Raw genomic sequence first — 26916 nt, 5'->3', positions numbered from 1 at the left:
GCGATTCCGAGTTCGTTCGAGATAGTCCGGATGATTTCGGCGCGCGCTTGCCGTGTCCGGTACGCGGTCGGCCTCGTGGGCATCGGAGAGATCCGACGATGGCGATTCCGAGATCGTTCGAGAGGTTTCGGGGAGCGCAATGGGCTCCGGTCGTCGATACGCCGTCCGCGACGTGCACAAAGGGGAGGGAGGACGCAAACAAAACGAGTGCGATCATACCAGCACTAAAGCTCCGGATCCCATCAAAACTCCGAAGTTAAGCGTGCTTGGGCGAGAGTAGTACTAGGATGGGTGACCCCCTGGGAAGTCCTCGTGTTGCACTCCTTTTTGCGCCCCGAGCGGCCAAAAGACTTGCTTAACTCTCCTTTACGCTTTTCGATTCTTCCAGCATTATGGCCAACAATAAATATATCGTTAACGTATAGCAGGAGAATAATGAAATCATCATCTAAAAATTTCTTCGTAAACATGCAATGATCAGATATGGTTCTAGGATGGGTGACCCCCTGGGAAGTCCTCGTGTTGCACTCCTTTTTGCGCCCCGAGCAGCCAAAACCTCTCCCGTCGACCTCCGAGGCGATGGTTTTGGGCCTCGGAATTTGCCGTGACCGCTACGCAGTCAGTCTCGTGGGGCTCGGAGAGAGCTTTCCGGAATGGGGCCGCAATAGCGATTCCGAGTTCGTTCGAGATAGTCCGGATGATTTCGGCGCGCGCTTGCCGTGTCCGGTACGCGGTCGGCCTCGTGGGCATCGGAGAGATCCGACGATGGCGATTCCGAGATCGTTCGAGAGGTTTCGGGGCGCGCAATGGGCTCCGGTCGTCGATACGCCGTCCGCGACGTGCACAAAGGGGAGGGAGGACGCAAACAAAACGAGTGAGATCATACCAGCACTAAAGCTCCGGATCCCATCAAAACTCCGAAGTTAAGCGTGCTTGGGCGAGAGTAGTACTAGGATGGGTGACCCCCTGGGAAGTCCTCGTGTTGCACTCCTTTTTGCGCCCCGAGCGGCCAAAAGACTTGCTTAACTCTCCTTTACGCTTTTCGATTCTTCCAGCATTATGGCCAACAATAAATATATCGTTAACGTATAGCAGGAGAATAATGAAATCATCATCTAAAAATTTCTTCGTAAACATGCAATGATCAGATATGGTTCTAGGATGGGTGACCCCCTGGGAAGTCCTCGTGTTGCACTCCTTTTTCAGCCCCGAGCGGCCAAAACCTCTCCCGTCGACCTCCGAGGCGATGGTTTTGGGCCTCGGAATTTGCCGTAACCGCTACGCCGTCAGTCTCGTGGGGCTCGGAGAGAGCTTTCCGGAATGGGGCCGCAATAGCGATTCCGAGTTCGTTCGAGATAGTCCGGATGGTTTCGGCGCGCGCTTGCCGTGTCCGGTACGCGGTCGGCCTCGTGGGCATCGGAGAGATCCGACGATGGCGATTCCGAGATCGTTCGAGAGGTTTCGGGGCGCGCAATGGGCTCCGGTCGTCGATACGCCGTCCGCGACGTGCACAAAGGGGAGGGAGGACGCAAACAAAACGAGTGCGATCATACCAGCACTAAAGCACCGGATCACATCAGAACTCCGAAGTTAAGCGTGCTTGGGCGAGAGTAGTACTAGGATGGGAGACCCCTTGGGAAGTCCTCGTGTTGCACTCTTTTTTGCGCCCCGAGCGGCCAAAAGACTTGCTTAACTCTCCTTTACGCTTTTCGATTCTTCCAGCATTATGGCCAACAATAAATATATCTTTAACGTATAGCAGGAGAATAATGAAATCATCATCTAAAAATTTCTTCGTAAACATGCAATGATCAGATATGGTTCTAGGATGGGTGACCCCCTGGGAAGTCCTCGTGTTGCACTCCTTTTTGTGCCCCGAGCGGCCAAAACCTCTCCCGTCGACCTCCGAGGCGATGGTTTTGGGCATCGGAATTTGCCGTGACCGCTACGCAGTCAGTCTCGTGGGGCTCGGAGAGAGCTTTCCGGAATGGGGCCGCAATAGCGATTCCGAGTTCGTTCGAGAAAGTCCGGATGGTTTCGGCGCGCGCTTGCCGTGTCCGGTACGCGGTCGGCCTCGTGGGCATCGGAGAGATCCGACGAAGGCGATTCCGAGATCGTTCGAGAGGTTTCGGGGTGCGCAATGGGCTCCGGTCATCGATACGCCATCCGCGACGTGCACAAAGGGGAGGGAGGACGCGAACAAAATGAGTGCGATCATACCAGCACTAAAGCATCGGATCCCATCAGAACTCCGATGTTAAGCGTGCTTGGGCGAAAGTAGTACTAGGATGGGTGACCCCTTGGGAAGTCCTCGTGTTGCACTCCTTTTTGCGCCCCGAGCGGCCAAAAGAATTGCTTAACTCTCCTTTACGCTTTTCGATTCTTCCAGCATTATGGCCAACAATAAATATATCGTTAAGGTATAGCAGGAGAATAATGAAATCATCATCTAAAAATTTCTTCATAAACATGCAATGATCAGATATGCGGATGGGTGACACCCTGGGAAGTCCTCGTGTTGCACTCCTTTTTGCGCCCCGAGCGGCCGAAACCTCTCCCGTCGACCTCCGAGGCGATGGTTTTGGGCCTCGGAATTTGCCGTGACCGCTACGCTGTCAGTCTCGTGGGGCTCGGAGAGAGCTTTCCGGAATGGGGCCGCAATAGCGATTCCGAGTTCGTTCGAGAAAGTCCGGATGGTTTCGGCGCGCGCTTGCCGTGTCCGGTACGCGGTCGGCCTCGTGGGCATCGGAGAGATCCGACGATGGCGATTCCGAGATCGTTCGAGAGTTTTCGGGGCGCGCAATGGGCTCCGGTCGTCGATACGCCGTCCGCGACGTGCACAAAGGGGAGGGAGGACGCAAACAAAACGAGTGCGATCATACCAGCACTAAAGCACTGGATCCCATCAGAACTCCGAAGTTAAGCGTGCTTGTGCGAGAGTAGTACTAGGATGGGTGACCCCCTGGGAAGTCCTCATGTTGCACTCCTTTTTGCGCCCCGAGCGGACAAAAGACTTGCTTAACTCTCCTTTACGCTTTTCGATTCTTCCAGCATTATGGCCAACAATAAATATATCGTTAACGTATAGCAGGAGAATAATGAAATCATCATCTAAAAATTTCTACGTAAACATGCAATGATCAGATATGGTTCTAGGATGGGTGACCCCCTTGGAAGTCCTCGTGTTGCACTCCTTTTTGCGCCCCGAGCGGCCAAAACCTCTCGCGTCAACCTCCGAGGCGATGGTTTTGGGCCTCGGAATTTGCCGTGACCGCTACGCAGTCAGTCTCGTGGGGCTCGGAGAGAGCTTTCCGGAATGGGGCCGCAATAGCGATTCCGAGTTCGTTCGAGAAAGTCCGGATGGTTTCGGCGCGCGCTTGCCGTGTCCGGTACGCGGTCGGCCTCGTGGGCATCGGAGAGATCCGACGATGGCGATTCCGAGATCGTTCGAGATGTTTCGGGGCGCGCAATGGGCTCCGGTCGTCGATACGCCGTCCGCGACGTGCACAAAGGGGAGGGAGGACGCAAACAAAATGAGTGCGATCATACTAGCACTAAAGCACCGGATCCCATCAGAACTCCGAAGTTTAGCGTGCTTGGGCGAGAGTAGTACTAGGATGGGTGACCCCCTGGGAAGTCCTCGTGTTGCACTCCTTTTTGCGCCCCGAGCGGCCAAAAGACTTGCTTAACTCTTGTTGAATCTCGGATTTTGATGATGAAGTCAATTGTCATTTGTTGTCTAATCTATGTGTTGAGATAAGTGTGCAGGATTAACTACGATGAAAGTTAGACAAGCAACAGGAGTTGCGCCGGAGTCAAGTTCATGATCACGTTGGGAGTTCGAGAGTTCGACGGAAGTTCGGACGGTCGTCGGAGGTTCTGCGAGAACAGATCCAAGAAATCTAGAAGCTTGCCAAGCGAAGCTCGTCGGAACTTGCCAAGTGGATCGTCGCAAAGTCCAGGAGTTTGCCGGAAGTCCGCAGGAGCATCACCGAGGGTTCATCGGATGATCGACGGAAGTTCGCCGGAAACTCGCCGGAAGAAGCGATTGACGCACCGAAGCAAAGCTGCAGAAATTGTCTTTGATTTAATCATAGTTAGCACGCTGATTAAGTTGGAAAATGGGAGGTGATCCCATTGGCTTAATCTTGGGGCAATTGGGCCCCTGAAGGACTGAAATTGGGCCGAATGGAATGAACCATTCGGACCCTGATTGCACCAGGAGGTGCAACCGCCCAGGCCAGGAGGTGGCACCGCCTGGGCTGTGTCTTCCAGCGAGACTGGGCGGTGCAACCTCCCCAGCCGGGAGGTGGCACCGCCTGAGCTCAGTCTTCGAGCTAGACTGGGCGGTGCAACCTCCCTGGCAGAGAGGTGGCACCGCCTGAGCTCAGTCTTCGAGCAAGACTGGGCGGTGCAACCTCCCTGGCAGAGAGGTGGCACCGCCTGAGCTCGGTCTTCGAGCTCTGCCAGGCGGTGCAACCTCTCCAGTCAAGAGGTGCAACCGCCTGATCCCGGAATTCCGGGATTTGATCGTTTTGAGCTCCAAATTTGAATTGGGTTGGGGCCTATAAATTCCCCACCCATTCAGCACTGAAAAGATACAGACCTACACCGAAATCTTGATCTTTTCTGTGATTCTAAGAGCTCAAAAGTGTTGTAAAGCCTTTAAGTCTCCTCCTTCTGTTCTTCAAGTTTTCAGTTGTAAAGTGAGGAGAGAAAGGTCTGTAAAGGTTGTCTCCTGAGCCTGTCAAAAGGAGAGAAACTGTAAAAGGGCAGTTTGGCCTTCACCCATTGAAGGAAGGCCCCTAGTTGACGTCGGCAACCTCGTCGGTGGAGGAAGCCAAAAGTGGAGTAGGTCAGGACTGACCGAACCACTCTAAATCTCTGGTTTGCGTTTATTTTTGAGCACTTTATCTTTACTGCAAACCTCCTCCACTACTACTGCTCTCTGCGCTTTCACGAACAAGTTCTAAGTGCTGTTCTTCCGAATCTGCATTCAGACGTAAAGTCGTGTTTTAGTACATTACAGTTTACGTTTACGTTTTGATTCTGCAGAACTGTTCTCTGTGCTTTTGCGAACGAGTTTCTTTGCAGTTTACACTTACAGTTTGATTCTATTTATAACTGCAAACTGTCTTCTGCAATTTTACGAACGAGTTTCAACATTTAGACGTAAAACTGCATTTAGATGTAAATCGGCTTTCCTCGCACAATCGTCAGATTTCAGTTTACGTTTACCTCTTGATTTCAACTGCATATTGCCCTCTGCGAATATACAAACGAGTTTCAAAGTTCAGACGTAAATCTGCGTCTAATCTGCGTTTAAGACGTAAATCTGCGTTTAGACGCAAATCTGCGTTTAGACGTAAATCTGTTTTTTTGCATATTACCTTTTGAGCTGTACAACAGCAGCACATTGTCTTTATACTTCTGCTCAATCCGCGCTTAGACGCAATCTGCGTTTAGACGCAATCTGCGCTTAGACGCAATCTGCGTTTAGACGCAATCTGCACTTAGACGCAATCTGCGCTAAGACGCAAACTGCGCTTAGACGCAATCTGAGTTTAGACGCAATCTGCATTTAGACGCTAACTGCGTTTAGACGCTAACTGCGCTTAAACGTAAACTGCACTTAATCATAAGTAATCTTAGAATCGGTTTTTGCATCAAAATAGTCTTTGTCGAACGAACGCAGCCTTCGCTTTTTAATCGCTGAAAAATATCCGCTGCACTAATTCACCCCCCCCCCTCTTAGTGCTCTCGATCCTAACAATTGGTATCAGAGCCCGGTTAACTCTCAAAAGGATTAAAACCCAAGAGAGATGGCTTACGCCGGAAACCAAGAGGGCCATTCTATTACACGTCCACCCATGTTTAATGGGATGGACTACACCTACTGGAAGACCCGAATGAGGATCTTTCTTATTTCTATGGATTTTGAACTGTGGAATCTTGTCGAAAACGGTTTTTCAAAGTCTTCTCTTCCAATGATCGATTGGAATGATTTGGAGAAGAAGGCTTTCGCTCTAAATGCAAAGGCTATGAATGCCTTATTTTGTGCACTTGATAAAAACGAGTTTAACCGTGTTTCAACTTGTGAAACTACATTCGATATTTGGCACACACTCGAAGTGACCCATGAGGGCACAAGTAGAGTAAAAGAGTCAAAAATCAATTTGCTGTTACACTCCTTCGAACTTTTTCGGATGAAACCGAGTGAAACCATTGGCGACATGTTTTCCCGTTTCACGGATGTCGTCAACGGTCTAAAAGGACTCGGAAAGAGCTTTTCGGATTTTGAGCTTGTTAATAAGATACTAAGATCCCTTCCTAAGAGTTGGGATCCTAAAGTCACCGCTATTCAAGAGGCAAAAGATCTGCGAAATTTCCCTCTTGAAGAACTAATCGGGTCATTAATGACCTACGAAATGACTTGTAAAGCTCATGAAGAGCAAGAAGACATCCTTTCAAAGAACAGGAAGGATATGGCACTCAAAACTTCAGAATGCCACTTGAGAGAAAACTCAAGTGATGAGGACTGTGATGATGACTTGGCACTCCTAACAAGAAAGTTTAAAAAGTTCTTTAAAAGAAACAAGTTTAAGAATGATGCAAAAAATAAACTTGAACCCAAAAAGGACCAAGTAATCTGCTATGAATGCAAAAAGCCGGGACACTACAAGAGTGACTGTCCCCAAGTCAAGAAAAGAACAACAAAGAAGAAGGCGCTCCAAGCAACATGGGATGATTCAAGCGCATCTGAGGAAGAGGAGTCCAACACCGAGCAAGTTGCTCATTACGCCTTAATGGCTATCGGAGAGGAGGTAACGGATTCATTAAATGCTGATTTATCTTTCGATGAATTATTAAATGCTTTCAATGACTTATTTGACGAGTGCAAGAGTATAAGTAGAAAATATAAATTGCTGAAAAAGGTGCATGATAGTCTTACTTGTGAGTTTGATAAGTTAAAAGTCGAACATCATGATAGTTTAAATTCATGTATCAAATGTCATGATTTAGAAACTTTACAAAAAGAAAACCTGCTACTCAAGGATACCTTGAAGAAATTTGAGGTTGGTAGCAAGTCGTTGAACATGATCCTTGCAAACAAGGGTCACGTTCCAAAAAGGAGCGGAATTGGATTTGTGAGAAGTCCTCACCAAAATCCAACGACTTTTATAAAAGGCTCCATCTTACATGTTCAACACCAAACCAAGTGCAACTTTTGTTGCAAATCTGGACATAGGACACATTGTTGTCCATTCAAGAAAATAAGTCCAAACAAACTGATTTGGGTTCCTAAAGGAACCATGATAAACTCGATGCAACATGATAGAAAATGTAGATCTATTTATGAGGCACCCAAAAGCAAATGGGTACCTAAACATCATCCTTTCTTGTAGAAAACTAAACCATCGCAAGCTAGGAGCAAGAGATGGTACCTTGATAGTGGATGCTCAAGGCATATGACCGGAGATCCATCTCAATTCTCTAAGCTCACTAGCATAGACGAAGGATATGTCACCTTCGGAGACAACAACAAGGGTAAAATCATTGGCAAAGGAACCATAGGTAACAAATCCAACTTCTCTATTGAAGATGTTTTGCTAGTTGATGGTTTAAAACATAACCTCTTGAGCATTAGTCAATTATGTGATAAAGGATATATTATAAGATTTGAATCTAATGCTTGCATCATTGAAAAACCACACAAAAATATATCTATGATTGCATTGAAACAAAATAACGTATACACTATTGACATCAATGATTTGTGTAATGAAATGTGTTTTTCTGCCTTAAATGAGGATGCTTGGATATGGCATAGAAGATTAGGTCATGCTAGCATGAAACTGATCACTCAAATATCATCCAAAGAACTTGTAAGAGGAATTCCTCATATCAAGTTCATCAAGGATAATGTATGTGATGCTTGCCAATTAGGTAAACAAATTAAGAGCAGCTTCAAATCTAAAAATCAAATAAGCACCTCTAGGCCCTTACAATTAATCCATATGGACTTGTTCGGACCAATCTCCACATCGAGTCTAGGAGGTAGCAAATACGCCTTTGTCATTGTTGATGACTATAGCAGATATACATGGACCTACTTCTTAAGACAGAAAAATGAATGCTTTAAATGCTTTACCAAGTTTTGTAAACTTGTTCAAAATGAGAAGGGTTCTATGATTTCGTCAATTAGAAGTGATCATGGTGGAGAATTTCAAAACCATGACTTCCAAGAATTCTGTGAACTCAATGGATACAACCATAATTTCTCTACTCCAAGAAATCCTCAACAAAATGGGGTTGTAGAAAGAAAAAATCAAAATTTACAAGAAATGGCAAGAACCATGTTGAATGAACATAGCCTACCCAAATATTTTTGGGCCGAAGCCATAAACACTGCATGTTATATTTTAAATAGAGTACTAGTAAGACCCTTACTCACCAAAACTCCTTATGAGTTATGGAATAACAAAAAACCCAATGTTTCATATTTTAAAGTCTTTGGGTGTAAGTGTTTTATCTTAAATGAAAAGGAAAACTTAGGAAAATTTGATGCTAAATCCGATGAAGGAATCTTTCTTGGTTATTCTTCGGTTTCTAAAGCTTTTCGTATCTTCAATAAAAGAACTTTAATTATTGAAGAATCCATTCATGTTGTTTTTAATGAGATTTCCGAAACTAAGAAAAATGATCTTGATGATGATGTTAATTTTGATTCCTTAAATTTAAATGAAACCCCTTCTCCAACTAGCAACTTGGATGCATCCACTTCCGAAACATCCTTACCCAAGGATTGAAAGTATGTAGATGCTCATCCTAAGGAGCTAATATTAGGAGACACATCAAAGGGGGTTCAAACACGATCTTCTTTTAAAAAATTTTGTGCCAACGCCGCCTTTCTCTCCCAAATTGAACCCAAATGTGTTGATGAAGCCATGAAAGATGATTCATGGATTATCGCAATGCAAGATGAATTGAATCAATTTGAGAGAAATGAGGTGTGGACGCTTGTTCCTAGGCCAAATGACCATTTAGTTATTGGTACTAAATGGGTCTTTAGAAACAAGCAAGATGAAAATGGTATCGTGGTTAGAAACAAGGCTAGATTAGTGGCCAAAGGTTTCAACCAAGAAGAAGGTATCGATTACGAAGAAACCTTCGCACCTGTGGCTCGATTGGAAGCCATAAGGATGCTCCTTGCCTACGCGAGTTGTAATAATTTTTAAGTTATTTCAAATGGATGTTAAAAGCGCTTTTCTAAATGGTTTTATTTCTGAAGAAGTTTATGTTGAACAACCTCCTGGATTTGAAAATAATAGCCTCCCTAATCATGTGTTTAGATTAACTAAAGCTCTCTATGGTTTAAAACAAGCCCCAAGGGCTTGGTATGAGAGACTTAGTTCTTTTCTCATTAAAAATAATTTCATAAAAGGCAAGGTTGATACTACATTGTTTATCAAGAATTTTGAAAATAATTTTCTCATTGTTCAGATTTATGTTGATGATATCATCTTTGGCTCTACAAATGAATCTCTGTGTGAATCTTTTGCTAAAACTATGAGTCTTGAATTCGAAATGAGCTTAATGGGAGAATTAACATTCTTCTTAGGTTTACAAATCAAACAACTAAGCAATGGCATCTTTATTAGTCAAACTAAATATGCCATGAATTTATTAAAAAGGTTTAATATGAACAACTCAAAGGCTAGTAACACTCCTATGAGCACCTCCACTAAGTTAGAAACTGATGAAAGTGGAGAAAGCTTTGATCAAAAAACTTATAGGGGTATGATAGGAAGTTTACTTTACCTCACTGCAACCAGACCAGACATCATGTTCAGTGTAGGACTTTGTGCTAGATTTCAATCAAACCCTAAGATATCTCATCTCAAAGCAGTTAAAAGAATATTTAGATATCTTAATGGTACCACAAATCTAGGATTATGGTACCCAAAATCAGAGAATTTTGAGTTAATTGCTTATGCTGATGCTGACTTTGCTGGCTGTAGATTAGATAGAAAAAGCACATCAGGATCATGTCAATTTTTAGGACATGCCCTTGTTTCCTGGTCATCAAAGAAACAAAACTCGGTTGCACTATCAACAACCGAAGCTGAATATATTGCAGCAAGTGCATGCTGTGCACAAGTTGTATGGATGAAAAATACCTTAGAAGATTATAAAGTTCATCTAAAAAATATTCCAATTAAATGTGATAACACAAGTGCAATATGCTTAACCAAGAATCCTATACAACACTCAAGAACAAAACATATTGATATCAGACATCACTTTATACGAGATCATGTCACCAATCATGACGTAACCATAGAGTTCATTGATACTAAACATCAACTAGCTGACATTTTTACAAAACCTCTAAGTGAAGAACAATTTGACTTCATTAGAAGAGAATTAGGAATGTTGATATGTCCGAATACTTAAATTTGTTAAAATTATTTTTCGGACTATATTGTATGATCAAATCACTTGATTGCCATGTCTCTATGATTATATGCAACAAAATCTTCTCCGAATGCATCTTATTTTTCGAATGCTATAAACCAGATTTTTTCGTACACTTTCATGAAAAATAAGTATCTGAAATAGATTTGATGAAGTGATTCATGTGTATGTATTCCATCCTGCAAAATCTGGTATCAGAGCAATCTATGTGAAATTCCTCTATAAGCTTGCTTTGATTAATTTCCTGGTATCATGATTATTATGCTTTTTGTTGATGACAAAGGGGGAGATATATATATGAATTGATAAACACTGCCATACTATAGTGATGCTATAAACACTGCTATGATTATGCCATCCTTGCATCACCAAGAGATACAAGAACATGTGCTAAAGTTTGCATTATGCCTTGAGTTGATATGTTATCATGTGAAGAAAATGCAAAAACTTGATAGTATATTTCAAATGTATGCATCATGTAATAGTGCTTCACAGCTTTATATGATAATGTTCATACTACATGATGAATGGTTACAAACACAATCATACAAACTTGATGATGAATGTCAAGCCCTGACATCATCTTTGAAGAGATACATCATGATGAGTATCATGATGGGAGTATTGATAAGTTTAACTGATCTAACTTATCAATACGTCATTTGAATTCTTAGGTCTTGAATTCAAGGTTGACTTATCTCAACTATGGCATATAGACAGGGGGAGTTAAGGATAACTCCATTATCAATTGATTGTCATCATCAAAAAGGGGGAGATTGTTGAATCTCGGATTTTGATGATGAAGTCAATTGTCATTTGTTGTCTAATCTATGTGTTGAGATAAGTGTGCAGGATTAACTACGATGAAAGTTAGACAAGCAGCAGGAGTTGCGCCGGAGTCAAGTTCATGATCACGTTGGGAGTTCGAGAGTTCGACGGAAGTTCGGACGGTCGTCGGAGGTTCTGCGAGAACAGATCCGAGAAGTCCAGAAGCTTGCCAAGCGAAGCTCGTCGGAACTTGCCAAGTGGATCGTCGCAAAGTCCAGGAGTTTGCCGGAAGTCCGCAGGAGCATCACCGAGGGTTCATCGGATGATCGACGGAAGTTCGCCGGAAACTCGCCGGAAGAAGCGATTGACGCACCGAAGCAAAGCTGCAGAAATTGTCTTTGATTTAATCATAGTTAGCACGCTGATTAAGTTGGAAAATGGGAGGTGGTCCCATTAGCTTAATCTTGGGGCAATTGGGCCCCTGAAGGACTGAAATTGGGCCGAATGGAATGAACCATTCGGACCCTGATTGCACCAGGAGGTGCAACCGCCCAGGCCAGGAGGTGGCACCGCCTGGGCTGTGTCTTCCAGCGAGACTGGGCGGTGCAACCTCCCCAGCCGGGAGGTGGCACCGCCTGAGCTCAGTCTTCGAGCTAGACTGGGCGGTGCAACCTCCCTGGCAGAGAGGTGGCACCGCCTGAGCTCAGTCTTCGAGCAAGACTGGGCGGTGCAACCTCCCTGGCAGAGAGGTGGCACCGCCTGAGCTCAGTCTTCGAGCTCTGCCAGGCGGTGCAACCTCTCCAGTCAAGAGGTGCAACCGCCTGATCCCGGAATTCCGGGATTTGATCGTTTTGAGCTCCAAATTTGAATTGGGTTGGGGCCTATAAATTCCCCACCCATTCAGCACTGAAAAGATACAGACCTACACCGAAATCTTGATCTTTTCTGTGATTCTAAGAGCTCAAAAGTGTTATAAAGCCTTTAAGTCTCCTCCTTCTGTTCTTCAAGTTTTCAGTTGTAAAGTGAGGAGAGAAAGGTCTGTAAAGGTTGTCTCCTGAGCCTGTCAAAAGGAGAGAAACTGTAAAAGGGCAGTTTGGCCTTCACCCATTAAAGGAAGGCCCCTAGTTGACGTCGGCAACCTCGTCGGTGGAGGAAGCCAAAAGTGGAGTAGGTCAGGACTGACCGAACCACTCTAAATCTCTGGTTTGCGTTTATTTTTGAGCACTTTATCTTTACTGCAAACCTCCTCCACTACTACTGCTCTCTGCGCTTTCACGAACAAGTTCTAAGTGCTGTTCTTCCGAATCTGCATTCAGACGTAAAGTCGTGTTTTAGTACATTACAGTTTACGTTTACGTTTTGATTCTGCAGAACTGTTCTCTGTGCTTTTGCGAACGAGTTTCTTTGCAGTTTACACTTACAGTTTGATTCTATTTATAACTGCAAACTGTCTTCTGCAATTTTACGAACGAGTTTCAACATTTAGACGTAAAACTGCATTTAGATGTAAATCGGCTTTCCTCGCACAATCGTCAGATTTCAGTTTACGTTTACGTCTTGATTTCAACTGCATATTGCCCTCTGCGAATATACAAACGAGTTTCAAAGTTCAGACGTAAATCTACGTCTAATCTGCGTTTAAGACGTAAATCTGCGTTTAGACGTAAATCTGCGTTTAGACGCAAATCTGCGTTTAGACGTAAATCTGTTTTTTTGCAGATTACCTTTTGAGCTGTACAACAGCAGCACATTGTCTTTATACTTCTGCTCAATCCGCGCTTAGACGCAATCTGCGTTTAGACGCAATCTGCGCTTAGACGCAATCTGCGTTTAGACGCAATCTGCACTTAGACGCAATCTACGCTAAGACGCAAACTGCGCTTAGACGCAATCTGAGTTTAGACGCAATCTGCATTTAGACGCTAACTGCGTTTAGACGCTAACTGCGCTTCAACGTAAACTGCACTTAATCATAAGTAATCTTAGAATCGGTTTTTGCATCAAAATAGTCTTTGTCGAACGAACGCAGCCTTCGCTTTTTAATCGCTGAAAAATATCCGCTGCACTAATTCACCCCCCCCCCCTCTTAGTGCTCTCGATCCTAACAACTCTCCTTTACGCTTTTCGATTCTTCCAGCATTACGGTCAACAATAAATATATCGTTAACGTATAGCAGGAGAATAATGAAATCATCATCTAAAAATTTCTTCGTAAACATGCAATGATCAGATATGGTTCTAGGATGGGTGACCCCCTGGGAAGTCCTCGTGTTGCACTCCTTTTTGCGCCCCGAGCGGCCAAAACCTCTCCCGTCGACCTCCGAGGCGATGGTTTTGGGCCTCGGAATTTGCCGTGACCGCTACGCAGTCAGTCTCGTGGGGCTCGGAGAGAGCTTTCTGGAATGGGGCCGCAATAGCGATTCCGAGTTCGTTCGAGAAAGTCCGGATGGTTTCGGCGCGCGCTTGCCGTGTCCGGTACGCGGTCGGCCTCGTGGGCATCGGAGAGATCCGACGATGGCGATTCCGAGATCGTTCGAAATGTTTCGGGGCGCGCAATGGGCTCCGGTCGTCGATACGCCGTCCGCGACGTGCACAAAGGGGAGGGAGGACGCAAACAAAATGAGTGCGATCATATCAGCACTAAAGCACCGGATCCCATCAGAACTCCGAAGTTAAGCGTGCTTGGGCGAGAATAGTACTAGGATGGGTGACCCCTGGGAAGTCCTCGTGTTGCACTCCTTTTTGCGCCCCGAGCGGCCAAAAGACTTGCTTAACTCTCCTTTACGCTTTTCGATTCTTCCAGCATTACGGCCAACAATAAATATATCGTTAACGTATAGCAGGAGAATAATGAAATCAGCATCTAAAAATTTCTTCGTAAATATGCAATGATCAGATATGGTTCTAGGATGGGTGACCCCCTGGGAAGTCCTCGTGTTGCACTCCTTTTTGCGCCCCGAGCGGCCAAAACCTCTCCCGTCGACCTCCGAGGCGATGGTTTTGGGCCTCGGAATTTGCCGTGACCGCTACGCAGTCAGTCTCGTGGGGCTCGGAGAGAGCTTTCCGGAATGGGGCCGCAATAGCGATTCCGAGTTCGTTCGAGAAAGTCCGGATGGTTTCGGCGCGCGCTTGCCGTGTCCGGTACGCGGTCGGCATCGTGGGCATCGGAGAGATCCGACGATGGCGATTCCGAGATTGTTCGAGAGGTTTCGGGACGCGCAATGGGCTCCGGTCGTCGATACGCCGTCCGCGATGTGCACAAAGGGGCGGGAGGAGGCAAACAAAACGAGTGCGATCATACCAGCACTAAAACAACGGATCCCATCAGAACTCTGAAGTTAAGCGTGCTTGGGCGAGAGTAGTACTAGGATGGGTGACCCCTTGGGAAGTCCTCGTGTTGCACTCCTTTTTGCGCCCCGAGCGGCCAAAAGACTTGCTTAACTCTCCTTTACGCTTTTCGATTCTTCCAGCATTATGGCCAACAATAAATATATCATTAACGTATAGCAGGAGAATAATGAAATCATCATCTAAAAATTTCTTCGTAAACATGCAATGATCAGATATGGTTCTAGGATGGGTGACCCCATGGGAAGTCCTCGTGTTGCACTCCTTTTTGTGCCCCGAGTGGCGAAAACCTCTCCCGTCGACCTCCGAGGCGATGGTTTTGGGCCTCGGAATTTGCCGTGACCGCTACGCAGTCAGTCTCGTGGGGCTCGGAGAGAGCTTTCCGGAATGGGGCCGCAATAGCGATTCCGAGTTCGTTCGAGAAAGTCTGGATGGTTTCGGCGCGCGCTTGCCGTGTCCGGTATGCGGTCGGCCTCGTGGGCATCGGAGAGATCCGACGATGGCGATTCCGAGATTGTTCGAGAGGTTTCGGGGCGCGCAATGGGCTCCGGTCGTCGATACGCCGTCCGCGTCGTGCACAAAGGGGAGGGAGGACGCAAACAAAACGACTGCGATCATACCAGCACTAAAGCACCAGATCCCATCAGAACTCCGAAGTTAAGCGTGCTTGGGTGAGAGTAGTACTAGGATGGGTGACCCCCTGGGAAGTCCTCGTGTTGCACTCCTTTTTGCGCCCCGAGCGGCCAAAAGACTTGCTTAACTCTCCCTTACGCTTTTCGATTCTTCCAGCATTATGGCCGACAATAAATATATCGTTAACGTATAGTAGGAGAATAATGAAATCATCATCTAAAAATTTCTTCGTAAACATGCAATGATCAGATATGGTTCTAGGATGGGTGACCCCCTGGGAAGTCCTCGTGTGGCACTCCTTTTTGCGCCCCGAGCGGCCAAAATCTCTCCCGTCGAACTCTGAGGCGATGGTTTTGGGCCTCAGAATTTGCCATGACTGCTACGCAGTCAGCCTCGTGGGGCTCGGAGAGAGCTTTCCGGAATGGGGCCGCAATAGCGATTCCGAGTTCGTTCGAGAAAGTCCGGATGGTTTCGGCGCGCGCTTGCCGTGTCCGGTACGCGGTCGGCCTCGTGGGCATCGGAGAGATCCGACGATGGCGATTCCGAGATCGTTCGAGAGGTTTCGGGGCGCGCAATGGGCTCCGGTCGTCGATATGCCGTCCGCGACGTGCACAAAGGGGAGGGAGGACGCAAACAAACTGAGTGCGATCATACCAGCACTAAAGCACCGGATCCCATCAGAACTCCGAAGTTAAGTGTGCTTGGGCGAGAGTAGTACTAGGATGGGTGACCCCCTGGGAAGTCCTTGTGTTGCACTCCTTTTTGCACCCCGAGCGGCATAAAGACTTGCTTAACTCTCCTTTACGCTTTTCGATTCTTCCAGCATTACGGCCAACAATAAATATATCGTTAACGTATAGCAGGAGAATAATGAAATCATCATCTAAAAATTTCTTCGTAAACATGCAATGATCAGATATGGTTCTAGGATGGGTGACCCCCTGGGAAGACCTCGTGTTGCACTCCTTTTTGCGCCCCGAGCGGCCAAAACCTCTCCCGTCGACCTCCGAGGCAATGGTTTTGGGCCACGGAATTTGCCGTGACCGCGATGCAGTCAGTCTCGTGGGGCTCGGAGAGAGCTTTCCGGAATGGGGCCGCAATAGCGATTCCGAGTTCGTTCGAGAAAGTCCGGATGGTTTCGGCGCGCGCTTGCCGTGTCCGGTACGCGGTCGGCCTCGTGGGCATCGGAGAAATCCGACGATGGCGATTCCGAGATCGTTCGAGAGGTTTCGGGGCGCGCAATGGGCTCCGGTCGTCGATACGCCGTCCGCGACATGCACAAAGGGGAGGGAGGACGCAAACAAAACGAGTGCGATCATACCAGCACTAAAGCACCGGATCCCATCAGAACTCCGAAGTTAAGGGTGCTTGGGCGAGAGTAGTACTAGGATGGGTGACCCCCTGGGAAGTCCTCGTGTTGCCCTCCTTTTTGCGCCCCGAGCGGCCAAAAGACTTGCTTAACTCTCCTTTACGCTTTTCGATTCTTCCAGCATTATAGCCAACAATAAATATATCGTTAACGTATAGCAGGAGAATAATGAAATCATCATCTAAAAATTTCTTCGTAAACATGCAATGATCAGATATGGTTCTAGGATGGGTGACCCCCTGGGAAGTCCTCGTGTTGCACTCCTTTTTGCGCCCCGAGCGGCCAAAACCTCTCCCGTCGACCTCCGAGGCGAGGGAGTTGGGCCTCGGAGTTTGCCATGACTGCTATGCAGTCAGTCTCGTGGGGCTCGGAGAGAGCTTTCCGGAATGGGGCCGCAATAGCGATTCCGAGTTCGTTCGAGAAAGTCCGGATGGTTTCGGCGCGCGCTTGCCGTGTCCGGTACGCGGTCGGCCTAGTGGGCATCGGAGAGATCCGACGATGGCGATTCCGAGATCGTTCGAGAGGTTTCGGGGCGCGCAATGGGCTCCGGTCGTCGATACGCCGTCCGCGACGTGCACAAAGGGGAGGGAGGACGCAAACAAAACGAGTGCGATCATACCAGCACTAAAGCACCGGATCCCATCAGAACTCCGAAGTTAAGCGTGCTTGGGCGAGAGTAGTACTAGGATTGGTGACCCCCTGGGAAGTCCTCGTGTTGCACTCCTTTTTGCGCCCCGAGCGGCCAAAAGACTTGCTTAACTCTCCTTTACGCTTTTCGATTCTTCCAGCATTATGGCCAACAATAAATATATCGTTAACGTATAGCAGGAGAATAATGAAATCATCATCTAAAAATTTCTTCGTAAACATGCAATGATCAGATATGGTTCTAGGATGGGTGACCCCCTGGGAAGTCCTCGTGTTGCACTCCTTTTTGCGCCCTGAGCGGCCAAAACCTCTCCCGTCGACCTCCTAGGCGATGGTTTTGGGCCTCGGAATTTGCCGTGACCGCTACGCAGTCAGTCTCGTGGGGCTCGTAGAGAGCTTTCCGGAATGGGGCCGCAATAGCGATTCCGAGTTCGTTCGAGAAAGTCCGGATGGTTTCGGCGCGCGCTTGCCGTGTCCGGTACGCGGTCGGCCTCGTGGGCATCGGAGAGATCCGACGATGGCGATTCCGAGATCGTTCGAGAGGTTTCGGGGCGCGCAATGGGCTCCGATCGTCGATACGCCGTCCGCGACGTGCACAAATGGGAGGGAGGACGCAAACAAAACGAGTGCGATCATACCAGCACTAAAGCATCGGATCCCATCAGAACTCCGAAGTTAAGAGTGCTTGGGCGAGAGTAGTACTAGGATGGGTGACCCCCTGGGAAGTCCTCGTGTTGCACTCCTTTTTGCGCCCCGAGCGGCCAAAAGACTTGCTTAACTCTCCTTTACGCTTTTCGATTCTACCAGCATTATGGCCAACAATAAATATATCGTTAACGTATAGCAGGAGAATAATGAAATCATCATCTAAAAATTTCTTCGTAAACATGCGATGATCAGATATGGTTCTAGGATGGGTGACCCCCTGGGAAGTCCTCGTGTTGCACTCCTTTTTGCGTTCCGAGCGGCCAAAACCTCTCCCGTCGACCTCCGAGGCGATGGTTTTGGGCCTCGGAATTTGCCGTGACCGCTACGCAGTCAGTCTCGTGGGGCTCGGAGAGAGCTTTCCGGAATGGGGCCGCAATAGCGATTCCGAGTTCGTTCGAGAAAGTCCGGATGGTTTCGGCGCGCGCTTGCCGTGTCCGGTACGCGGTCGGCATCGTGGGCATCGGAGAGATCCGACGATGGCGATTCCGAGATTGTTCGAGAGGTTTCGGGACGCGCAATGGGCTCCGGTCGTCGATACGCCGTCCGCGATGTGCACAAAGGGGCGGGAGGAGGCAAACAAAACGAGTGCGATCATACCAGCACTAAAGCAACGGATCCCATCAGAACTCTGAAGTTAAGCGTGCTTGGGCGAGAGTAGTACTAGGATGGGTGACCCCTTGGGAAGTCCTCGTGTTGCACTCCTTTTTGCGCCCCGAGCGGCCAAAAGACTTGCTTAACTCTCCTTTACGCTTTTCGATTCTTCCAGCATTATGGCCAACAATAAATATATCATTAACGTATAGCAGGAGAATAATGAAATCATCATCTAAAAATTTCTTCGTAAACATGCAATGATCAGATATGGTTCTAGGATGGGTGACCCCCTGGGAAGTCCTCGTGTTGCACTCCTTTTTGTGCCCCGAGCGGCGAAAACCTCTCCCGTCGACCTCCGAGGCGATGGTTTTGGGCCTCGGAATTTGCCGTGACCGCTACGCAGTCAGTCTCGTGGGGCTCGGAGAGAGCTTTCCGGAATGGGGCCGCAATAGCGATTCCGAGTTCGTTCGAGAAAGTCTGGATGGTTTCGGCGCGCGCTTGCCGTGTCCGGTATGCGGTCGGCCTCGTGGGCATCGGAGAGATCCGACAATGGCGATTCCGAGATCGTTCGAGAGGTTTCGGGGCGCGCAATGGGCTCCGGTCGTCGATACGCCGTCCGCGACGTGCACAAAGGGGAGGGAGGACGCAAACAAAACGAGTGCGATCATACCAGCACTAAAGCACCGGATCCCATCAGAACTCCGAAGTTAAGCGTGCTTGGGCGAGAGTAGTACTAGGATTGGTGACCCCCTGGGAAGTCCTCGTGTTGCACTCCTTTTTGCGCCCCGAGCGGCCAAAAGACTTGCTTAACTCTCCTTTACGCTTTTCGATTCTTCCAGCATTATGGCCAACAATAAATATATCGTTAACGTATAGCAGGAGAATAATGAAATCATCATCGAAAAATTTCTTCGTAAACATGCAATGATCAGATATGGTTCTAGGATGGGTGACCCCCTGGGAAGTCCTCGTGTTGCACTCCTTTTTGCGCCCCGAGCGGCCAAAACCTCTCCCGTCGACCTCCTAGGCGATGGTTTTGGGCCTCGGAATTTGCCGTGACCGCTACGCAGTCAGTCTCGTGGGGCTCGGAGAGAGCTTTCCGGAATGGGGCCGCAATAGCGATTCCGAGTTCGTTCGAGAAAGTCCGGATGGTTTCGGCGCGCGCTTGCCGTGTCCGGTACGCGGTCGGCCTCGTGGGCATCGGAGAGATCCGACGATGGCGATTCCGAGATCGTTCGAGAGGTTTCGGGGCGCGCAATGGGCTCCGATCGTCGATACGCCGTCCGCGACGTGCACAAATGGGAGGGAGGACGCAAACAAAACGAGTGCGATCATACCAGCACTAAAGCACCGGATCCCAACAGAACTCCGAAGTTAAGCGTGCTTGGGCGAGAGTAGTACTAGGATGGTTGACCCCCTGGGAAGTCCTCGTGTTGCACTCCTTTTTGCGCCCCGAGCGGCCAAAAGACTTGCTTAACTCTCCCTTACGCTTTTCGATTCTTCCAGCATTATGGCCGACAATAAATATATCGTTAACGTATAGTAGGAGAATAATGAAATCATCATCTAAAAATTTCTTCGTAAACATGCAATGATCAGATATGGTTCTAGGATGGGTGACCCCCTGGGAAGTCCTCGTGTGGCACTCCTTTTTGCGCCCCGAGCGGCCAAAATCTCTCCCGTCGAACTCTGAGGCGATGGTTTTGGGCCTCAGAATTTGCCATGACTGCTACGCAGTCAGTCTCGTGGGGCTCGGAGAGAGCTTTCCGAAATGGGGCCGAAATAGCGATTCCGAGTTCGTTCGAGAAAGTCCGGATGGTTTCGGCGCGCGCTTGCCGTGTCCGGTACGCGGTCGGCCTCGTGGGCATCGGAGAGATCCGACGATGGCGATTCCGAGATTGTTCGAGAGGTTTCGGGGCGCGCAATGGGCTCCGGTCGTCGATACGCCGTCCGCGTCATGCACAAAGGGGAGGGAGGACGCAAACAAAACGACTGCGATCATACCAGCACTAAAGCACCGGATCCCATCAGAACTCCGAAGTTAAGCGTGCTTGGGCGAGAGTAGTACTAGGATGGGTGACCCCCTGGGAAGTCCTTGTGTTGCACTCCTTTTTGCACCCCGAGCGGCATAAAGACTTGCTTAACTCTCCTTTACGCTTTTCGATTCTTCCAGCATTACGGCCAACAATAAATATATCGTTAACGTATAGCAGGAGAATAATGAAATCATCATCTAAAAATTTCTTCGTAAACATGCAATGATCAGATATGGTTCTAGGATGGGTGACCCCCTGGGAAGACCTCGTGTTGCACTCCTTTTTGCGCCCCGAGCGGCCAAAACCTCTCCCGTCGACCTCCGAGGCAATGGTTTTGGGCCTCGGAATTTGCCGTGACCGCGATGCAGTCAGTCTCGTGGGGCTCGGAGAGAGCTTTCCGGAATGGGGCCGCAATAGCGATTCCGAGTTCGTTCGAGAAAGTCCGGATGGTTTCGGCGCGCGCTTGCCGTGTCCGGTACGCGGTCGGCATCGTGGGCATCGGAGAGATCCGACGATGGCGATTCCGAGATTGTTCGAGAGGTTTCGGGACGCGCAATGGGCTCCGGTCGTCGATACGCCGTCCGCGATGTGCACAAAGGGGCGGGAGGAGGCAAACAAAACGAGTGCGATCATACCAGCACTAAAGCAACGGATCCCATCAGAACTCTGAAGTTAAGCGTGCTTGGGCGAGAGTAGTACTAGGATGGGTGACCCCTTGGGAAGTCCTCGTGTTGCACTCCTTTTTGCGCCCCGAGCGGCCAAAAGACTTGCTTAACTCTCCTTTACGCTTTTCGATTCTTCCAGCATTATGGCCAACAATAAATATATCGTTAACGTATAGCAGGAGAATAATGAAATCATCATCTAAAAATTTCTTCGTAAACATGCAATGATCAGATATGGTTCTAGGATGGGTGACCGCCTGGGAAGACCTCTAGTTGCACTCCTTTTTGCGCCCCGAGCGGCCAAAACATCTCCCGTCGACCTCCGAGGCGATGGTTTTGGGCCTCGGAATTTGCCATGACCGCGACGCAGTCAATCTCGTGGGGCTCGGAGAGAGCTTTCTGGAATGGGGCCGCAATAGCGATTACGAGTTCGTTCGAGAAAGTCCGGATGGTTTCGGCGCGCGCTTGCCGTGTCCGGTACGCGGTCGGCCTAGTGGGCATCGGAGAGATCCGACAATGGCGATTCCGAGATCGTTCGAGAGGTTTCGGGGCGCGCAATGGGCTCCGGTCGTCGATACGCCGTCCGCGACGTGCACAAAGGGGAGGGAGGACGCAAACAAAACGAGTGCGATCATACCAGCACTAAAGCACCGGATCCCATCAGAACTCCGAAGTTAAGCGTGCTTGGGCGAGAGTAGTACTAGGATTGGTGACCCCCTGGGAAGTCCTCGTGTTGCACTCCTTTTTGCGCCCCGAGCGGCCAAAAGACTTGCTTAACTCTCCTTTACGCTTTTCGATTCTTCCAGCATTATGGCCAACAATAAATATATCGTTAACGTATAGCAGGAGAATAATGAAATCATCATCTAAAAATTTCTTCGTAAACATGCAATGATCAGATATGGTTCTAGGATGGGTGACCCCCTGGGAAGTCCTCGTGTTGCACTCCTTTTTGCGCCCCGAGCGGCCAAAATCTCTCCCGTCGAACTCTGAGGCGATGGTTTTGGGCCTCAGAATTTGCCGTGACCGCTACGCAGTCAGTCTCGTGGGGCTCGGAGAGAGCTTTCCGGAATGGGGCCGCAATAGCGATTCCGAGTTCGTTCGAGAAAGTCCGGATGGTTTCGGCGCGCGCTTGCCGTGTCCGGTACGCGGTCGGCCTCGTGGGCATCGGAGAGATCCGACGATGGCGATTCCGAGATCGTTCGAGAGGTTTCGGGGCGCGCAATGGGCTCCGGTCGTCGATATGCCGTCCGCGACGTGCACAAAGGGGAGGGAGGACGCAAACAAACTGAGTGCGATCATACCAGCACTAAAGCACCGGATCCCATCAGAACTCCGAAGTTAAGTGTGCTTGGGCGAGAGTAGTACTAGGATGGGTGACCCCCTGGGAAGTCCTTGTGTTGCACTCCTTTTTGCACCCCGAGCGGCATAAAGACTTGCTTAACTCTCCTTTACGCTTTTCGATTCTTCCAGCATTACGGCCAACAATAAATATATCGTTAACGTATAGCAGGAGAATAATGAAATCATCATCTAAAAATTTCTTCGTAAACATGCAATGATCAGATATGGTTCTAGGATGGGTGACCCCCTGGGAAGACCTCGTGTTGCACTCCTTTTTGCGCCCCGAGCGGCCAAAACCTCTCCCGTCGACCTCCGAGGCAATGGTTTTGGGCCACGGAATTTGCCGTGACCGCGATGCAGTCAGTCTCGTGGGGCTCGGAGAGAGCTTTCCGGAATGGGGCCGCAATAGCGATTCCGAGTTCGTTCGAGAAAGTCCGGATGGTTTCGGCGCGCGCTTGCCGTGTCCGGTACGCGGTCGGCCTCGTGGGCATCGGAGAAATCCGACGATGGCGATTCCGAGATCGTTCGAGAGGTTTCGGGGCGCGCAATGGGCTCCGGTCGTCGATACGCCGTCCGCGACATGCACAAAGGGGAGGGAGGACGCAAACAAAACGAGTGCGATCATACCAGCACTAAAGCACCGGATCCCATCAGAACTCCGAAGTTAAGCGTGCTTGGGCGAGAGTAGTACTAGGATGGGTGACCCCCTGGGAAGTCCTCGTGTTGCCCTCCTTTTTGCGCCCCGAGCGGCCAAAAGACTTGCTTAACTCTCCTTTACGCTTTTCGATTCTTCCAGCATTATAGCCAACAATAAATATATCGTTAACGTATAGCAGGAGAATAATGAAATCATCATCTAAAAATTTCTTCGTAAACATGCAATGATCAGATATGGTTCTAGGATGGGTGACCCCCTGGGAAGTCCTCGTGTTGCACTCCTTTTTGCGCCCCGAGCGGCCAAAACCTCTCCCGTCGACCTCCGAGGCGAGGGAGTTGGGCCTCGGAGTTTGCCATGACTGCTATGCAGTCAGTCTCGTGGGGCTCGGAGAGAGCTTTCCGGAATGGGGCCGCAATAGCGATTCCGAGTTCGTTCGAGAAAGTCCGGATGGTTTCGGCGCGCGCTTGCCGTGTCCGGTACGCGGTCGGCCTAGTGGGCATCGGAGAGATCCGACGATGGCGATTCCGAGATCGTTCGAGAGGTTTCGGGGCGCGCAATGGGCTCCGGTCGTCGATACGCCGTCCGCGACGTGCACAAAGGGGAGGGAGGACGCAAACAAAACGAGTGCGATCATACCAGCACTAAAGCACCGGATCCCATCAGAACTCCGAAGTTAAGCGTGCTTGGGCGAGAGTAGTACTAGGATTGGTGACCCCCTGGGAAGTCCTCGTGTTGCACTCCTTTTTGCGCCCCGAGCGGCCAAAAGACTTGCTTAACTCTCCTTTACGCTTTTCGATTCTTCCAGCATTATGGCCAACAATAAATATATCGTTAACGTATAGCAGGAGAATAATGAAATCATCATCTAAAAATTTCTTCGTAAACATGCAATGATCAGATATGGTTCTAGGATGGGTGACCCCCTGGGAAGTCCTCGTGTTGCACTCCTTTTTGCGCCCTGAGCGGCCAAAACCTCTCCCGTCGACCTCCTAGGCGATGGTTTTGGGCCTCGGAATTTGCCGTGACCGCTACGCAGTCAGTCTCGTGGGGCTCGTAGAGAGCTTTCCGGAATGGGGCCGCAATAGCGATTCCGAGTTCGTTCGAGAAAGTCCGGATGGTTTCGGCGCGCGCTTGCCGTGTCCGGTACGCGGTCGGCCTCGTGGGCATCGGAGAGATCCGACGATGGCGATTCCGAGATCGTTCGAGAGGTTTCGGGGCGCGCAATGGGCTCCGATCGTCGATACGCCGTCCGCGACGTGCACAAATGGGAGGGAGGACGCAAACAAAACGAGTGCGATCATACCAGCACTAAAGCATCGGATCCCATCAGAACTCCGAAGTTAAGAGTGCTTGGGCGAGAGTAGTACTAGGATGGGTGACCCCCTGGGAAGTCCTCGTGTTGCACTCCTTTTTGCGCCCCGAGCGGCCAAAAGACTTGCTTAACTCTCCTTTACGCTTTTCGATTCTACCAGCATTATGGCCAACAATAAATATATCGTTAACGTATAGCAGGAGAATAATGAAATCATCATCTAAAAATTTCTTCGTAAACATGCGATGATCAGATATGGTTCTAGGATGGGTGACCCCCTGGGAAGTCCTCGTGTTGCACTCCTTTTTGCGTTCCGAGCGGCCAAAACCTCTCCCGTCGACCTCCGAGGCGATGGTTTTGGGCCTCGGAATTTGCCGTGACCGCTACGCAGTCAGTCTCGTGGGGCTCGGAGAGAGCTTTCCGGAATGGGGCCGCAATAGCGATTCCGAGTTCGTTCGAGAAAGTCCGGATGGTTTCGGCGCGCGCTTGCCGTGTCCGGTACGCGGTCGGCATCGTGGGCATCGGAGAGATCCGACGATGGCGATTCCGAGATTGTTCGAGAGGTTTCGGGACGCGCAATGGGCTCCGGTCGTCGATACGCCGTCCGCGATGTGCACAAAGGGGCGGGAGGAGGCAAACAAAACGAGTGCGATCATACCAGCACTAAAGCAACGGATCCCATCAAAACTCTGAAGTTAAGCGTGCTTGGGCGAGAGTAGTACTAGGATGGGTGACCCCTTGGGAAGTCCTCGTGTTGCACTCCTTTTTGCGCCCCGAGCGGCCAAAAGACTTGCTTAACTCTCCTTTACGCTTTTCGATTCTTCCAGCATTATGGCCAACAATAAATATATCATTAACGTATAGCAGGAGAATAATGAAATCATCATCTAAAAATTTCTTCGTAAACATGCAATGATCAGATATGGTTCTAGGATGGGTGACCCCCTGGGAAGTCCTCGTGTTGCACTCCTTTTTGTGCCCCGAGCGGCGAAAACCTCTCCCGTCGACCTCCGAGGCGATGGTTTTGGGCCTCGGAATTTGCCGTGACCGCTACGCAGTCAGTCTCGTGGGGCTCGGAGAGAGCTTTCCGGAATGGGGCCGCAATAGCGATTCCGAGTTCGTTCGAGAAAGTCTGGATGGTTTCGGCGCGCGCTTGCCGTGTCCGGTATGCGGTCGGCCTCGTGGGCATCGGAGAGATCCGACAATGGCGATTCCGAGATCGTTCGAGAGGTTTCGGGGCGCGCAATGGGCTCCGGTCGTCGATACGCCGTCCGCGACGTGCACAAAGGGGAGGGAGGACGCAAACAAAACGAGTGCGATCATACCAGCACTAAAGCACCGGATCCCATCAGAACTCCGAAGTTAAGCGTGCTTGGGCGAGAGTAGTACTAGGATTGGTGACCCCCTGGGAAGTCCTCGTGTTGCACTCCTTTTTGCGCCCCGAGCGGCCAAAAGACTTGCTTAACTCTCCTTTACGCTTTTCGATTCTTCCAGCATTATGGCCAACAATAAATATATCGTTAACGTATAGCAGGAGAATAATGAAATCATCATCGAAAAATTTCTTCGTAAACATGCAATGATCAGATATGGTTCTAGGATGGGTGACCCCCTGGGAAGTCCTCGTGTTGCACTCCTTTTTGCGCCCCGAGCGGCCAAAACCTCTCCCGTCGACCTCCTAGGCGATGGTTTTGGGCCTCGGAATTTGCCGTGACCGCTACGCAGTCAGTCTCGTGGGGCTCGGAGAGAGCTTTCCGGAATGGGGCCGCAATAGCGATTCCGAGTTCGTTCGAGAAAGTCCGGATGGTTTCGGCGCGCGCTTGCCGTGTCCGGTACGCGGTCGGCCTCGTGGGCATCGGAGAGATCCGACGATGGCGATTCCGAGATCGTTCGAGAGGTTTCGGGGCGCGCAATGGGCTCCGATCGTCGATACGCCGTCCGCGACGTGCACAAATGGGAGGGAGGACGCAAACAAAACGAGTGCGATCATACCAGCACTAAAGCACCGGATCCCAACAGAACTCCGAAGTTAAGCGTGCTTGGGCGAGAGTAGTACTAGGATGGTTGACCCCCTGGGAAGTCCTCGTGTTGCACTCCTTTTTGCGCCCCGAGCGGCCAAAAGACTTGCTTAACTCTCCCTTACGCTTTTCGATTCTTCCAGCATTATGGCCGACAATAAATATATCGTTAACGTATAGTAGGAGAATAATGAAATCATCATCTAAAAATTTCTTCGTAAACATGCAATGATCAGATATGGTTCTAGGATGGGTGACCCCCTGGGAAGTCCTCGTGTGGCACTCCTTTTTGCGCCCCGAGCGGCCAAAATCTCTCCCGTCGAACTCTGAGGCGAT

At 49.3% G+C, this 26916-nt stretch overlaps 26 non-coding genes across 26 annotated transcripts; all 26 read left to right on the top strand.

Moving 5' to 3' along the window:
* The first annotated feature begins 205 nt into the window (after positions 1–205).
* Positions 206–324, top strand: LOC135647181 (5S ribosomal RNA). Its single transcript, XR_010499922.1, has one exon. It is a non-coding gene; the product is annotated as a 5S ribosomal RNA (ribosomal RNA).
* A 548-nt stretch (positions 325–872) lies between these two features.
* LOC135647514 (5S ribosomal RNA) lies at positions 873–991 on the top strand. The gene has a single exon (XR_010500251.1). It is a non-coding gene; the product is annotated as a 5S ribosomal RNA (ribosomal RNA).
* Positions 992–1539: 548 nt separating this feature from the next.
* LOC135647019 (5S ribosomal RNA) lies at positions 1540–1658 on the top strand. The gene has a single exon (XR_010499765.1). It is a non-coding gene; the product is annotated as a 5S ribosomal RNA (ribosomal RNA).
* Positions 1659–2206: 548 nt separating this feature from the next.
* LOC135647479 (5S ribosomal RNA) lies at positions 2207–2325 on the top strand. The gene has a single exon (XR_010500216.1). It is a non-coding gene; the product is annotated as a 5S ribosomal RNA (ribosomal RNA).
* A 543-nt stretch (positions 2326–2868) lies between these two features.
* LOC135647528 (5S ribosomal RNA) lies at positions 2869–2987 on the top strand. Its single transcript, XR_010500265.1, has one exon. It is a non-coding gene; the product is annotated as a 5S ribosomal RNA (ribosomal RNA).
* A 548-nt stretch (positions 2988–3535) lies between these two features.
* On the top strand, positions 3536–3654 carry LOC135647234 (5S ribosomal RNA). Its single transcript, XR_010499976.1, has one exon. It is a non-coding gene; the product is annotated as a 5S ribosomal RNA (ribosomal RNA).
* A 10214-nt stretch (positions 3655–13868) lies between these two features.
* LOC135647355 (5S ribosomal RNA) lies at positions 13869–13986 on the top strand. The gene has a single exon (XR_010500094.1). It is a non-coding gene; the product is annotated as a 5S ribosomal RNA (ribosomal RNA).
* A 548-nt stretch (positions 13987–14534) lies between these two features.
* Positions 14535–14653, top strand: LOC135647268 (5S ribosomal RNA). The gene has a single exon (XR_010500009.1). It is a non-coding gene; the product is annotated as a 5S ribosomal RNA (ribosomal RNA).
* Positions 14654–15201: 548 nt separating this feature from the next.
* LOC135647403 (5S ribosomal RNA) lies at positions 15202–15320 on the top strand. Its single transcript, XR_010500142.1, has one exon. It is a non-coding gene; the product is annotated as a 5S ribosomal RNA (ribosomal RNA).
* A 548-nt stretch (positions 15321–15868) lies between these two features.
* LOC135646370 (5S ribosomal RNA) lies at positions 15869–15987 on the top strand. The gene has a single exon (XR_010499123.1). It is a non-coding gene; the product is annotated as a 5S ribosomal RNA (ribosomal RNA).
* Positions 15988–16535: 548 nt separating this feature from the next.
* LOC135646450 (5S ribosomal RNA) lies at positions 16536–16654 on the top strand. Its single transcript, XR_010499200.1, has one exon. It is a non-coding gene; the product is annotated as a 5S ribosomal RNA (ribosomal RNA).
* Positions 16655–17202: 548 nt separating this feature from the next.
* Positions 17203–17321, top strand: LOC135647112 (5S ribosomal RNA). The gene has a single exon (XR_010499855.1). It is a non-coding gene; the product is annotated as a 5S ribosomal RNA (ribosomal RNA).
* Positions 17322–17869: 548 nt separating this feature from the next.
* LOC135646286 (5S ribosomal RNA) lies at positions 17870–17988 on the top strand. The gene has a single exon (XR_010499043.1). It is a non-coding gene; the product is annotated as a 5S ribosomal RNA (ribosomal RNA).
* A 548-nt stretch (positions 17989–18536) lies between these two features.
* LOC135647244 (5S ribosomal RNA) lies at positions 18537–18655 on the top strand. The gene has a single exon (XR_010499986.1). It is a non-coding gene; the product is annotated as a 5S ribosomal RNA (ribosomal RNA).
* Positions 18656–19203: 548 nt separating this feature from the next.
* Positions 19204–19322, top strand: LOC135647111 (5S ribosomal RNA). The gene has a single exon (XR_010499854.1). It is a non-coding gene; the product is annotated as a 5S ribosomal RNA (ribosomal RNA).
* Positions 19323–19870: 548 nt separating this feature from the next.
* LOC135647160 (5S ribosomal RNA) lies at positions 19871–19989 on the top strand. The gene has a single exon (XR_010499902.1). It is a non-coding gene; the product is annotated as a 5S ribosomal RNA (ribosomal RNA).
* A 548-nt stretch (positions 19990–20537) lies between these two features.
* Positions 20538–20656, top strand: LOC135647053 (5S ribosomal RNA). The gene has a single exon (XR_010499798.1). It is a non-coding gene; the product is annotated as a 5S ribosomal RNA (ribosomal RNA).
* A 548-nt stretch (positions 20657–21204) lies between these two features.
* Positions 21205–21323, top strand: LOC135647242 (5S ribosomal RNA). The gene has a single exon (XR_010499985.1). It is a non-coding gene; the product is annotated as a 5S ribosomal RNA (ribosomal RNA).
* Positions 21324–21871: 548 nt separating this feature from the next.
* Positions 21872–21990, top strand: LOC135647109 (5S ribosomal RNA). The gene has a single exon (XR_010499852.1). It is a non-coding gene; the product is annotated as a 5S ribosomal RNA (ribosomal RNA).
* Positions 21991–22538: 548 nt separating this feature from the next.
* LOC135646369 (5S ribosomal RNA) lies at positions 22539–22657 on the top strand. The gene has a single exon (XR_010499122.1). It is a non-coding gene; the product is annotated as a 5S ribosomal RNA (ribosomal RNA).
* Positions 22658–23205: 548 nt separating this feature from the next.
* LOC135646365 (5S ribosomal RNA) lies at positions 23206–23324 on the top strand. Its single transcript, XR_010499119.1, has one exon. It is a non-coding gene; the product is annotated as a 5S ribosomal RNA (ribosomal RNA).
* A 548-nt stretch (positions 23325–23872) lies between these two features.
* On the top strand, positions 23873–23991 carry LOC135647108 (5S ribosomal RNA). The gene has a single exon (XR_010499851.1). It is a non-coding gene; the product is annotated as a 5S ribosomal RNA (ribosomal RNA).
* Positions 23992–24539: 548 nt separating this feature from the next.
* On the top strand, positions 24540–24658 carry LOC135646285 (5S ribosomal RNA). The gene has a single exon (XR_010499042.1). It is a non-coding gene; the product is annotated as a 5S ribosomal RNA (ribosomal RNA).
* A 548-nt stretch (positions 24659–25206) lies between these two features.
* LOC135647533 (5S ribosomal RNA) lies at positions 25207–25325 on the top strand. Its single transcript, XR_010500270.1, has one exon. It is a non-coding gene; the product is annotated as a 5S ribosomal RNA (ribosomal RNA).
* A 548-nt stretch (positions 25326–25873) lies between these two features.
* LOC135647107 (5S ribosomal RNA) lies at positions 25874–25992 on the top strand. The gene has a single exon (XR_010499850.1). It is a non-coding gene; the product is annotated as a 5S ribosomal RNA (ribosomal RNA).
* A 548-nt stretch (positions 25993–26540) lies between these two features.
* Positions 26541–26659, top strand: LOC135647159 (5S ribosomal RNA). Its single transcript, XR_010499901.1, has one exon. It is a non-coding gene; the product is annotated as a 5S ribosomal RNA (ribosomal RNA).
* Positions 26660–26916: the final 257 nt, after the last annotated feature.

This window comes from Musa acuminata, chromosome BXJ3-8 (assembly GCF_036884655.1).
Source record: "Musa acuminata AAA Group cultivar baxijiao chromosome BXJ3-8, Cavendish_Baxijiao_AAA, whole genome shotgun sequence".
NCBI classification, from domain to species: Eukaryota; Viridiplantae; Streptophyta; class Magnoliopsida; order Zingiberales; family Musaceae; genus Musa; species Musa acuminata.
Note: the sequence above shows the minus strand (reverse complement) of the source record. Positions and strands in the feature narration are given on the sequence as shown.